The following is a 13,509-nucleotide window of genomic DNA, read 5'->3' as shown; positions in this document are numbered from 1 at the left end:
CATCCATACCCTTTGATCTATGAATAGAGGCGTGTATCACTTTGGAATTCATCTAGAACTTGCTTCCTACTTATGTGGGCTTATTGAAAGATAGAGAGGTTTGAGATCCATCAAGTATGTTCTTGGTGTCTTGGGTGCGTGGGAAGAAGTATTAGAGAAAAGGGGGAGCTTACTAGCACTCGCAAATCCGTGATCCTGGTAGAACGTAAGGATCTAAGGTTAGTGTCCTCACCTTACGTTGTTTCTCTCCCGACATCATCGTTATCATAATTATAGCTATTATCATATTTTCATTTATCATTTCACTTCCTTACATCCCCATTATCTCTTCTATATCTTTACCATCATAACGTTCGTGCATTTGATCACTACCAAATCCGTCACACCCTCTACCTTATTCTCGTAACACTTCACGTAATTTTACTTATATTCTATTGGTATCACTATCTCGCCTATTCTATTCTCACATTTATCTCTTCTCGTATTGATAATCACTATTGTAAGAAAATTAAATCCTTAATCATCTTCCCTGTGGAGACTATCCATACTCATCACTAACTAAATATTCTTAATTAGAGTTAAAGAAAGAAATAAAAGAAATATATTTAGTATGTCATCTGTGCTATTGCTGAGAAGAAGTCGAAGTTGAAGAAAGAAATAAAAGAAATAATTATTGAAGAAGAAAAAAAGAAAGAAGAAAAAAATTAAACTAAAAAAACTGGGTTTAATTGGGCCAGCTAGGACGGGCCAAGCGCAATAGAGCCCAAGCCGGCAGTAGGCAGACAAACTCACGCGCTCAAATTCTCCCCACAGCCAACAAGGGCTGGTGCCCAGCAGCAAGCCCAGCCAGCCGAGACAAAGAGGATCACTGATAGGCCCAATGTCATCGTGTGCTTGAACCCACAAATTGTTATTTGTATCTAGAAAACTGTTGTTCTTGTGAGGGGTATTGTTGTATAGGTTTCTAGGTCGATCCTCAAGGATTTCAGAGTGTGGTAATATCAACTACTGTGGGGAGATAGATGAATTAGACGATAGAAGAGACAAAAAAGAGAGGAAGTGATGAATTGGACGAGGATAGAGATCGAGAGATAAGTTCACAAACAATGGAAGATGCACATTGTACTTTGATTACTCATTGTCCTTTCAAAATCAATCCTTCAACAAAAATACTCAACAGTCAAACGAAAGAAGTTCCATGACATTACAGGTTTGATGAGCACGGGAGTCCACCGGTGACCAGCGAAGGATAGAGGGCTTGTTCACCGACCTGCTGAGGGCAACTAGCAGCCACTGGATTTCACAACCACAGGGAGGAGAAGAGATTGGAATAGAGCAGAAAGAAGAGATTTCAGAAGGAGAGGAGTGATAAGATTCAGAGCTATAAGGGAGAGAAGCAATAATACAGAAAATAGAGTAATTAGAGCAGGCGAGAAGAGAGGTTTCAGAGAAGAGACACAAGATTAAGAGAAATTATAATAATAGTGTTTCAGATGAGAAGGCCAGGAATAACAGAAGATAAATGGAGACGAAAGAGGAGAAAAACAGTATGAGAAGAGATACGACCAGATCAGTGATGAAATTGCAGAGAAGAAAGTGCAGGGGTGAGAGAGAAAAACATATTAAGAAGGGGGAGAAAAATAGATGGGAGAGAAAGATAGAATGAGAGAACTGGAAGAAAAGGGGGAAGAGCTGGACGAAAGTTGCAGAGAGGAAGAGAGAAAGAGAGAACTGGGCGAGACTCTAGAGAAAGAGATAGATAGGAGAGGAATGAGGAAAAATCAGAAAACAAGGAGAGAGGGAAACGGAGAATAGAGAGAGAGCAAAATGAAGCCAGGCGAGGAGAGTAAAGATGATAAGAGAGAAAATCGCTGGAAAGGGAGAATAGCGAAGAGCAAAGAAAAAGACAGATCGAGAGAGAAAAGAGGCAGAAGAAAAAGAAGAGCGAGAGCAAGCAGGGAGAAAGAACGCAGAAGAAAAAGAAGAGCGGGAGAAAACAAGAAGAAAGAACAGGAGAGAGAAATGCAGAAGAAAGAGAGGGGGGGCAGACAAAGAGACAGCTTTTATAGTTTTGGAGAATCTCTTCTCCTTCCTCCTTTTAGGGCTTTTCTTCTTCATCTCCAAGCATGTTTACTTCATTCAACTGAAGTCCTTTGACTGCTTCTCTTATGTACTCCCAAGAGGCCTTGCTTGTTGGTTTGTGATTCTCACTGAAACAAATAATTCCAGAATCATGTAGAGAAGTTCATCTTTTCATGGAAATATACCATAATATTACCAAAGTGCAAAGATGATGAGCTTAGAGGAATATTTATGAGACTATTGTAACATATAATAGCATTTTTGATATACTTATAGATATTTATTATGCTATTATCAATCACTTAGTCCCAAAGAGACGAACGAGATTGCGCACACTCAAAGAGGTAACCAATTGAATTCAATAAGAGATAAATATAAAAATATTTATAGCGTGGCATTTTAAATATCTCCAATATGGGTTCAGATGCTGCAGTCCATTTTACTTTTGTAGCGGGCTAGGCCGATAAGTAACAAAGCGATCACAACACATTGGGCCGTGATCTTGTGAAATTTCAAAGGAGGGATATGATCACATCCGTCCGATCTTCTTAAATGTGGGATCCCCCCGTCTCATTTAATCTATTTTTATATTAGTTTCCAGGCTCCTATGGGTTTTCATAGATGACAAAGACGCAGGACCCATCAGTGGACGAATAAGAGGATGGATCAGTGATAGGGCAGCTAACGTGGCTGCTGACGGGGAAGGCTGACGTGGTGCGACAAGGTACACAAACTTAATCCAGGTACATGGTGATGAGCTCAATTTTAGGGTGTTTTTTACTGGTTATTTATCAGTTGAATTCGTGTGAGGATTGAGCTTATGCAACGAAATTTATAACCTCACAGCCTTTGGCAAGCAAGGGTCGATCCACAGGAAGCAAAGAAAACAGCGGAAAATTCTTTTCTATTAAATCAGTCTATTCAGTTCTCTAATTCCAAGTGTTAATCTCTGTAGAAATTTTCTTCAGAATAAGTTGCAGAGAATTCCTTAAAAGTATGGATTCAGCTAATTCTTCAGTCAAATTATCTTCAGTTAAGTTTTACGGACATATCTTGGCAAACTCAATTGAGCAGAACCGTCAGCAGAGAAATTTTCTTTGTTGACGGTTCGCTTATGCCCTGTGAGGCAATTGAGCAAACACCCTGCGGGTGTTTGTGCACGCGCGAACGCCTGCGCGCGGGTGAGCCTGCTCGCGGCGCTGCTGCGCGCGGGCTAACCTGCGCGCGGCGCTGCTGCGCGCGGGCGAGCCTGCTCGCGGCGCAGGTGCGCGCGGGCAAGCCTGTGGGCGGCGTTGCTGCGCACGGGTGAGCCTACGCGGCGCGCGGCGCTGCGGCGTGCGGCGAGCCTGCTCGCGGTGCTGATTCGCGCTTGCTCGTTGCTTGGATTGCTGGCAACCTAGGCTGAGGCCTGGGTTGCTAGCAGTTGGAAGTTCTGCAGGGAAGGGGTTCACGGTCGGGTGCGAGGACAATGAAATTTTTGCTAGACAGAATGGAAAACGATTCAATCAACTATGGGATTCGAAATCAAACGTAACCAAAGGAACAACAGAAATTGGAAATGCTGAAGACACAGCTTGTGATCTTCAGCCCAACCCTGATTGTCTTAGAAGGGAGAAGAAGATTGTACCAAAACCGAAACGCTCACGCCTCCTTGTGCCACTCCTTCCAGGCAAGGCGACGATCGTCGTGCTCCAGCTACTCCTCGGCTTGCTTCTCTCCCAGCTCCAATGCTCATCAGCCTTGGAGGGTCTGCAGAAATCCTTTCTCTCCAAGCCCTAGCTTCTTTGAGAGAAATTCTGGACAACCTAAAATCAACTCTCAAGAGAGTATTTATAGGTTTCTCTTAAGTCATGCCCAGGGGCATTTTCGTAATTTCTGCTTCTTTGAATTTTTGCCCGCTCCTCTTGATCCTCGTCTCTTTCCTTGATCTTCTTAACCTGTCTCTGAATGCTTACTAACCATAAAATGTTAAATATATTCCACTTGATTCAAAGGATCAAGTGGGGTTAGTGATTTTATAAAATGATGCATATGCATGATATTAGCATGAATTAACATTATAATTTTGATGAATGAAAACTAAAAAGTTTAATTATTTGATGACATATTTGAGAGTCATCAAATGGCTGCAATTTAATCACAAACGTTGGACCCATATGAGGGTGATCAAATGGTTAGAGGCAGTTTGGTCCAACCTCGCCCTTGGCCATTGACGTCATTGTGGGGGAAACTTTTGGCCAGTGAGGGGGGACCGCAAGGCCATTTGATGGCCAGGGAGGACCCCCATGGCCGTCCCCCTCCATCGGATGGCCTGGGAGGTCCCTCCCTAGCCGTTAAAGGGGACACAAAGGCCCCTAATTCAGGATCTTTTGACCTTAACCCCTTAGTGGCTGCGGACAACCCTTCCGCGTTTAGAAGTAGACTGTACCATCGTGACAGCGCCGGCAGATATGAACAACTCAGGAAGGCTTCAGGGAAGAGCTAGCAGTGCTTAGATCTGCAGCAGGATGAAGTAGAAGAGTGAGAAACCCATAAACTGACGTTAGATGGCAACAATCGGCACCGCCACTCTCGTTCTTCAAATCAGGAGGGATTTGGTGAGTTCATAGTTTTTTCTTGTTGCGATTGTGTTTGATCCATTACGATTGAAATTTGTACCACGATTTGGTTTGGGCCTCCTTTCATTGAGAACCTCGTGTGTTTGATGAACATTACTCGAATTAAAGAAGTTACCTTTTCTCAACCTTATACAAATCTTAAAAAATATTAAAAGACATATCCTGACCTCTCATAGACATTCTGTCAAACACCTCTGGGGTATCAACAGAATTACATGTACTCCTCTCTATTTTCTAATCAAAATAAAAAATATATGCAACCAACCTCTGTCGAGCATGTGGAAAGGAGAAGAGGGATTGATTTAGTTGATTAGAAAGGAAGGGATACATGCCCTTAAATAGAGGTGAGAGAGAGAGAGGATGGGTGATTTATCCCATGTGGGACTAAGAGTAAGAGAGGTAACACTTAGTGGGCTGAGGGGCTAGTGGGCCTAATAAGGCATACCACCTACTTTCTAATAGGGCATTCTGTCTAACACCCAAGAGGCGTTCGACAGAACTACCTCTTTCACTCAATTTTATACTATAAAATTTAATATAAAAATCAAACACAATAGATAAATCCCTCTGATTAAGACCCTCTTTCAGGCATTTTGTCGAACACCTCTGATGAGTTTGACATATAAAAACATATAACATGCATATATTAGCTATATAATAACTAATTGAACCTCTATAACATTATATAAAATCTATTCTCTTAATATCTCTATGTCTATCTAGCTACTTACTTAGTATATTATAACTAGATAATCACTTACTATCTCCCGAGCTATCAAATTCTTAAATTCTTAGTATAACTAAGTACTGCCTATCTATGAAATTTCCACTTCTATCATTCTTTTTATTCTGCTTCTTCACTCTTACTAAAAAAATTACTCTACATAAAGTAACTTTCTACTTCTTCACTAAAGATATTAATATCATCCATAACTATAATATCTGGTATATCACTTCTTTATTATTCTTAGCATATATAAAATATATATACATATAATATCTGATATTCTCTCTTCTCTAGTTCCGTTACTAACCTAACATTCTATCTACTTACTATTTTTTATTTCTTCTTATACTCATTATCTTCAGTATTATTATTATTGCTCATTAACTAACAACTCAATCATCAAAAACATTTCTAAAGGCCATTCTTTGTGGAGAAGACCTTACTCTTAACTGTATAGCCTCCATCATATGTCTAGCCAGGTCTCCTCCTATATCCAAGTGAATAACTAGTGCTAGGGTGGCCATTGTGTTTACTACCTTGGTAATTATTGTTGTATTTGTACCTACTGTAAGAAGGCCTATGTTGCTTGTCTTTTTCTATTGCATTGGTTGTGATATTATGTTCTTGTACCATCATCATTTATTCTCCAACTTTAGCATCGCATTCCTCATGCGTTGTGTTGGAATTGACCGTGTAAGGGAGGGCTATCTCTCGACTAATTTTCCCTACTGGCCCTTGAACAATGCTATATGGTGTAAATCTTTCCACCAATGCATTTTGAGACTCCACTAACTTATCAATTATGTACATCATCATGTCTGTCTGGTAGGGATTGCCCGTCCCTATCCGACATCAGATTACGGTATCGGGACAGAATCTATACTGGATACCAAAAATCAAATTTTCGGCATCTGTTTTTCTGATATCCGGATATCGGATAACTATATCGGATACCATCGCTACAGTACCAACATCCAATATCGGTATCCATCTTGATGTCGTCATCCGCCCCGTCTCTCAGGGAGGATGACGATATCGGGCATCAAAGTTGGATATCGGATTTTGATATCCAACATATAAGGGTTGTTAAAAATAAAATTTAATCATCGTAGTCATCATTGTGCAATGGTTTAGAGAGGAATTACGTGGGCCAGCATGTAAGCAGAGAGCTTTTCAATTTATGAAGTAGCTTGTTTAATATAGACAGCCCAATATTTTGTTTTCTTCCATATGGTATATTAGGATTTGCAGCTTAATGTTAAATTACGAATCCGGTTATCCCATATGGAAGAAAACAAAAATATTGAGTTGTATACATTAAACGAGGTACTAATATACTAAATATATATTTATTAAATATATTACATATTCGATGAGGTTATAATATACTAATTATTTATTAAATATATTATTAAATCATTTAGTATATATCTACCTCATTAAATATATACAGCTCAAAATTTCTGTTTTCTTCCATATGGGACAATAGGATTGGAGTTTAATGTTAAACTCCAAATCTTGTTATCCCATATGGAAGAAAACAAATTTTTTGAGCAGTATATATTAAATGAGGTACGATACATATCAAAAACACATGGCATTATTCACATAAATCATCCAAAATGATGATCAAAACTGATTTTTTTTGTTGATACCAGATATCGATATGCGGAAACCAGTTCTGATATCCGGATCTCGAAATCCAATATCCAGTATTTGATAACCGTTGATAAGCCGAAAATAGGGGTGAAAATTACGCAAATTTTTTAGCCCTTGTCATTGTGAATTTTTGGCTTATGCAATAAAATTTATAAAACTCTACTTAATATGTATAGTGATAAGTATGAGTGTCGTCCAAGGGAGGCAAGTAGGAATTTCAATTTGATTTTATTTTTGGTGTTTTAGATCCTAATTAGAGTGAATTTGATCTTCAATGACGATCAAGTCACCCTAATTAGGTGAGAATTTAGAGAGGGGGATAGAAGAGATGAGAGGACTAGAAGAATTCAGGGCTCTAAATTTCCTTCTTTGATCCTAATTAAAGGATCCAAGAAATCATTTAGAGAGGTTGAAAGAGGGTTCTTAAAATGAGTTGGGTTGATTTTTGCAGATTGATAATTCAGAACTAAAATGGGGAAATTGAGAATTCTAAGAATTAAAACTAAATTTTTTTATAATTTTCTTTTGTAATGCAGTTGAATGCCCAGGTAAAATTTCTCAATTTCTCCTCTCAATCCTAATCCGGGCTTGTACATGCCGCTCAAGCCAAGCGATTTAGAAGTTCAGACTAGAATGGAGATGAAGAAACAAACAACTCAACCTATTTCATTCAAAATGCACAAAAGTTTGAATACAATGAAAGAAAAAAATACCAAAACTGTTGATACAGGCTGGGACTCCTCTCTGTCTTGCAGCTGTGATGAAGCACCCTCCAGAATGAGCCCCTCCTCTCGAAATTCAGCTTTTATACCTAGGTTACATGGTGAAAATCACCATTTTACCCCCCGTTTAGTAATTAATTTTTATATATCAATGTAGGCTAGATCTGAATGATCCAACCATACAGATAGAAAGAGGGGATCAGGATGAGCAAATCCATAAAAAAATCATCTCAATCGGACTTCAGGATCAAAAGTTATTAATAAATCAATTTAAACCAATTTTAGCCATTGGATTAAAGTTTGATTTATTTAATAATACACGCCATGACGTGTCGACAGCCCATTGGCTGCGACGTTTAAAATCTTTTTTGGCGGATGCTCTCTCGTGGCGCCACGTACCCCCTGCGAAAAAAAAGACAACATAAGAAAAATCGAATGTGCGAAAAATGCATACGTATTGCTGTGCGCCTTTGCGTGCGTCTGGTCGCAAGAAGACCCACTGAGAAGTCGCCACGTCACCCCCTGTGCGAGCGCTTCGCATGCGCCGCACGGGCGGTGATCTTACCGTCCGCACCCTCTCTTTCTTCAAAATCCATTCGACCCGCATCCGACGGCCACCGATGCGCCATGTCGCCCCTGCCAAGCTTCTTTCCGACTTTTTTTTTTGCGCGAAACCCCTTACAAATCATTCTTTTGCAAATAAACGCCGCTTAAATGTATTTATACATATATCGTTTTCGCCTTCTCTCTCCTCCGATTTTCTCTAAAATATTAAAACAATTAAAAATGGAATTGCAATAAAACCCTGAATGATTTTAAATAGGATCTTTACGCCTGCCGTGGCGACCGAGTGCTGTTTTCAGGGTTTTTTTGCAACGAAACGTTGCAAAAAGGCCCCGAAAAGTCTAGAAATTGCATAAATACATTTTTTTCTCTTATACATATGCCCTTTTTAATAGAATAAATGCATTTCTTCTTGAAATAAATCCCAGAAAATTCCTAAAAATTCGTAAAAAGTTCTAGAAAATTCTAGAAAATTCCCTGATTCATTCCCATGCTGATAAATTTCGAAAAAAAATATTAAATATGTCATTTTAATTCAAAAATAATTATTTCGAGCTTCAATAAATCCTTAAAAATTCATATAATTAACAGAAAATTAGGGAAAAATCAGAAATTACTTGCAAACATTATTTTCATGCAAATATATGATAACAGCCCAATTTTAAGCTCTTTAAATGCATGAAATCATGCTAATAACATGAAATAAAGACCGAAATCAGGGTGTTATCAACCGTCTTGTTCTCACCCATTCGATATCCATCTCTGATATCCATTTTCACCTATCGGACAGATATCGTCCGATATCCGACCTCAGACACCGTCCAGTTTTTTTCTGGATATTGGATATTGAATGTCCGATACCCGATATTGGACGGATATTGAATGTACAATCCCCTATTGTCTGGACAAGTGCAGTGTGATGCTCACTACGTTTTTCTATTAGTTATATTAGATCCAAGGCTTTCATCATCATATTTGCTCATAAAGGCTCCTCCACTTGTCACATCAAGTGTTATTCTATGTGATGACTTAGTCCTTCATATAAGATTCCACGATACCATGCTCTAGTACACCGTGATGAGGGCAAGTCCTAGTGTGCTCCCGCAAATGTTCACATGCTTCGTTGAATTGATCCCCTATTTCCTGGTGAAATTCCCTAATAGCTTTTTTGATCATCTTCGTCCTGTAAATAGGGTAGGATTTCTTCAGAAAGGCCAACTCTAATTCATCCCAAGAGTTCAACTCCAAAGCTAAATTCCTAAACCACTCTTTTGCTCTATCTCTTAAGGTGAGTGGAAATAGTTGCATCTTAGCTATCTCTAGTGGAACATGTTGATAGTTTTTCATCTCACATACTCTAGAGAGATCTTCTATCAACATGCAGGGTCCTCTGTTGTCTTTCTGAAGAAAACAGGTGGTAGGCTAACAGCACGAGAGTCTATCGTAAAGTTTATCCGTTCACCAATTGGAGCACACACTGTGATGATGGGTGTATACTAAAGAGGGGTTGAATGATCTTCAACCTCATCCTCTCATTCACTTGATTGCCTGTATCCATGAGGAGTCTATCCGAAGTTGATGAATTTGATTCGCGGGATGAAAGCTCTACATCATCCGAAGGTAAGTCAAATTGTTCTACTAGTGGATGTTGTAATGATCTCCACCTGTTCATATGATACAAACCCCCGTATGTAGTAGTTTTCCTCGCATCAAGCAATTGAGTAAGGTACTATCTTGATTTGGTTACCTTGCAGTACAAGTATAACCTACTAATTCCCAAGAATATATACCTATGGTTTTGTTAAAGATTTTGATAAAGATGTCTAGCACATTGTCATTTTTAATCACATCCACAATAGAGGCAATTTATATACTCAACATATAAACTCTGAATTGACAGAAAGAGCTCAAGAGCATAGTTGAATTTTTATATCTGCAAGATTAGATAGTGGTATGAAAGTAAAATTAGTTCATAAAAAAATAAGAAAAAGAAGAAATAAAAATTTCGATTCAGTTGGCTTTTCATTTACCTTCTACATTAGAGAGTTCGGGAAAAGAGTTCGGGAAATCATCTCAATTGGACAAAAATAAGACTCAAAGTAAATAAGGGGTTGAATGATTTACCTATACCCAATAAAATCTTAACCATTTCTCCTGTTCCCTCACTATCAACTTTCCCTGTTCAAGTTAGCTTGACAAATATAATAAAATAACAAGAGTAATATCACTTACTTATTATATGCTAAGCTCAAGAAATAACAAGTAATTTCAAAGTATATAGAGAATATGAATAACTCAAAATCAAATCACTCTAAGGGACACAAGTTTCCACCAAATTGACAAGGGAAAGTTACAATGATAATTTTGGTGTTGTTTTACTTTAATTTGCATCAACCAAATAAATTTGTTAAAATATATAAAACTCTCTCAGATCTATAGTAGGAGCGAGGTTGTCTCCACAAGGACTGGCCTTTTAATGTGAATTTAATAGTTGAGTTAGGGTGATGGAGAATTTAATATAATAATATTGGTAGTTAAAAAAGTTAATTATAGTTTAGTAATAGAAGGTATAATGGTAGTGAAGATAGTGGAATAGTAGAAGACAAGTAATTCGTAGTTGGGAGGTAGTACCTAATGAAAAAATTAATATAGTATTTAATAGTAAATGGTGTGAGAGAGACCTAGAGAGAGATAATATAATATGGACAATACAACTTACTACTATTTATACCTAATTATGGACACTAGAGATAATAAAGAAGTGTGATATTTGAAATGAATTAATTTTATTATAATTATCGATGATGATAATGCAGGAAGTGGAAGAAATATAGAAGCTAAGTGAGATACAAAATAAAATACTAAAAATAAGAGATAGGAAGGTAAATTATTCAATTAGTAGTAAGTTGTGTGCAAGATATGATATGGATATAATAAGGATGGATATTAAGATTTAATTAGATAGTGAATAAGATATTATGTTAATAAGGTGTAAGAAGTTAATTGATAGAAATATTTAGTTTAGAAAAGTAAGACAAAGAATGAAGAAGAAGAAAGTAATACTTGTAATAGGGAAAGAAAGTATTATGAAATGTGTGATGGATTGTATTAGAGGAATATATATATATGTATGTATGCCTAGATTTTAAGAATAAGAAAGATCTTTAGAAGTATAGGGATTATCTAATTTATAAGGTAACTAAGCAGATACATAGGAAGAATATTTAAGATAGTCAAATTAACTAGAGAGATAAAGAGATTAAATTTTTGTTTGATTTTAGAAGAACTTAGGTAGAAGGGAATTTAATAAGAGGAGAGAGAAATAGTTGTATATATATATGGATGATTAGAATTTAAGAGTAAGAGAGGTAAGTTGGAGAATAGAGATTATCTCATTATAAGAATGTATTTAATTATATATATAGGGATAGGCTAACGAACTTCAATAGGATGAAGAAGATGAACATATTAGTGTTTATACAGTACTAAAGTTAGTGGTAATTCATATAGTTATAGGTAGGTGCTCGATAAAATGTCACAATGAAATCATAAAAATCAATCTTAATACATGATCGAATTGAACATAATCTACTCTATCTTTTTTACTACTCATTCTCATCCAGATTGAGCAAAGGGGAGAAACCATATTGAGAGTAGGGGCGTTGATCGATGCCATCACCCTATTGGTGTGCGTTCTTCCTCGTCCTTCTCCCTATTGGTGCAACTCCTCCTCTCCCTGAAACTCCTTTGAGTCATTGTAGAGCTGTCATGACTGCTTTAAACTCTAAATTATCTTTATTGTCCCTTCTTTCTTGTGGGGAGAGATATGGTTATGGCCTCCAAAATACCTATTAAAGGGTCGAGGGGAAGTTCTCTCGACCCTCCCATTGGTTAGACTTGATCCAATGACCCTCTATGAGCTGTGGGACCAGTCTGCGGTCTCCCCTCAGCGTCGGCCTCCACCGGGGCGACGAGAGTGACTGGGGGAGGGGGGTGTGGTGAAGGACAGGTTTGCACCCAGTCGTACAATCCCTCTCAGATGGGTTCAACGGCTGAAATGAAATCACAGCAGCAGACCCATTTGGTATACCCCCTTGTTGCCGCATCAACGTCCTCATCAGCCTAGCTTGTCAACGTGTGCCCTTGTGATTCATCCGTCGAGGGGTCCCTCTGTCCTCGTCATTCGCCGCAGCCAATTTGGGGCCTAGAAAAGAAAGAAATAAGAAAGACAGTATGTATTTAAAATATCATCGTCTAATCTTCTTAAGTAGATTGAACAGTTGAGGTTATATCCCTGCACTTAAATTGGCTCTGTTATGACATGGGCTTCGGGCTGTTTTGGCTCAAAGCCAAGTCATACTTTCTTTGTAATTCTCGTCACATCGTTAAAATTCTCCTCACAGCCTGTGCCATTCTGAAACTTAAAAGACCATCATTAATCCCATCTTGAAACATTCTAAAATAAGTAATGATATATAAATCATGTTTGATGTCATTGAATGAAATAAATAAACACCCCCTCTTGCGCATGCTAACGGGTCACTCTCTAAGTGATATAGACCTCTGATAGTTGTGGGACTTCTTGATGTGTACACCTGTGCATGCTGCCGCTGCTTGTGCGTCAGCACTCGGTAGCTACAATGGGCTTGAAGACTCTATGATTACCCAACTATGGCTAGTGCGCTGCTACAGCACCAAGTAGTAGCTTGATAACTTGCATTCTTACTTCGAAATGCAGGCCTAAGATGACCATTTTAAGGCATTCTTATCATGAAATCGATGCACGTTATCATGTTTTGTGGTCATTTTAAGAAAATCATGGCATTTAGACCTGAGTTCCTAAAACTTCATTAAAAGAGCTGTTTTTCTTAATTTTTAATGAGTTCATGCGTCTAAGGACTTAGGAAGCATCTTAAGTAAATATTTTTTTATTTTATTTTGTTAAAATTTATTTTAAATGCCATAGAAATAGAGAAAATTAAATTTCGAAACCAATGAAAAAAGTATGACTCAAAACGCATTTCTATTTGAGGAGATATGATATTTTAAAGGTTTAGGGCTTTTTCTGATATATTCAAAATTCCAGGGGGGCATAACCGTAAAAAGGAGCCAACAAGCAGCCCGTCTGACGTGGTGC

General features: G+C 38.0%; 1 non-coding gene across 1 annotated transcript; it reads left to right on the top strand.

Moving 5' to 3' along the window:
• Positions 1-9,441: 9,441 nt before the first annotated feature.
• Positions 9,442-9,548, top strand: LOC144700367 (small nucleolar RNA R71). Its single transcript, XR_013580737.1, has one exon. It is a non-coding gene; the product is annotated as a small nucleolar RNA R71 (small nucleolar RNA).
• Positions 9,549-13,509: the final 3,961 nt, after the last annotated feature.

This window comes from Wolffia australiana, chromosome 2 (genome assembly GCF_029677425.1).
Source record: "Wolffia australiana isolate 7733 chromosome 2, ASM2967742v1".
In the NCBI taxonomy this organism is placed as follows: Eukaryota; Viridiplantae; Streptophyta; class Magnoliopsida; order Alismatales; family Araceae; genus Wolffia; species Wolffia australiana.
This window is presented reverse-complemented; position numbering and strand designations above follow the sequence as displayed.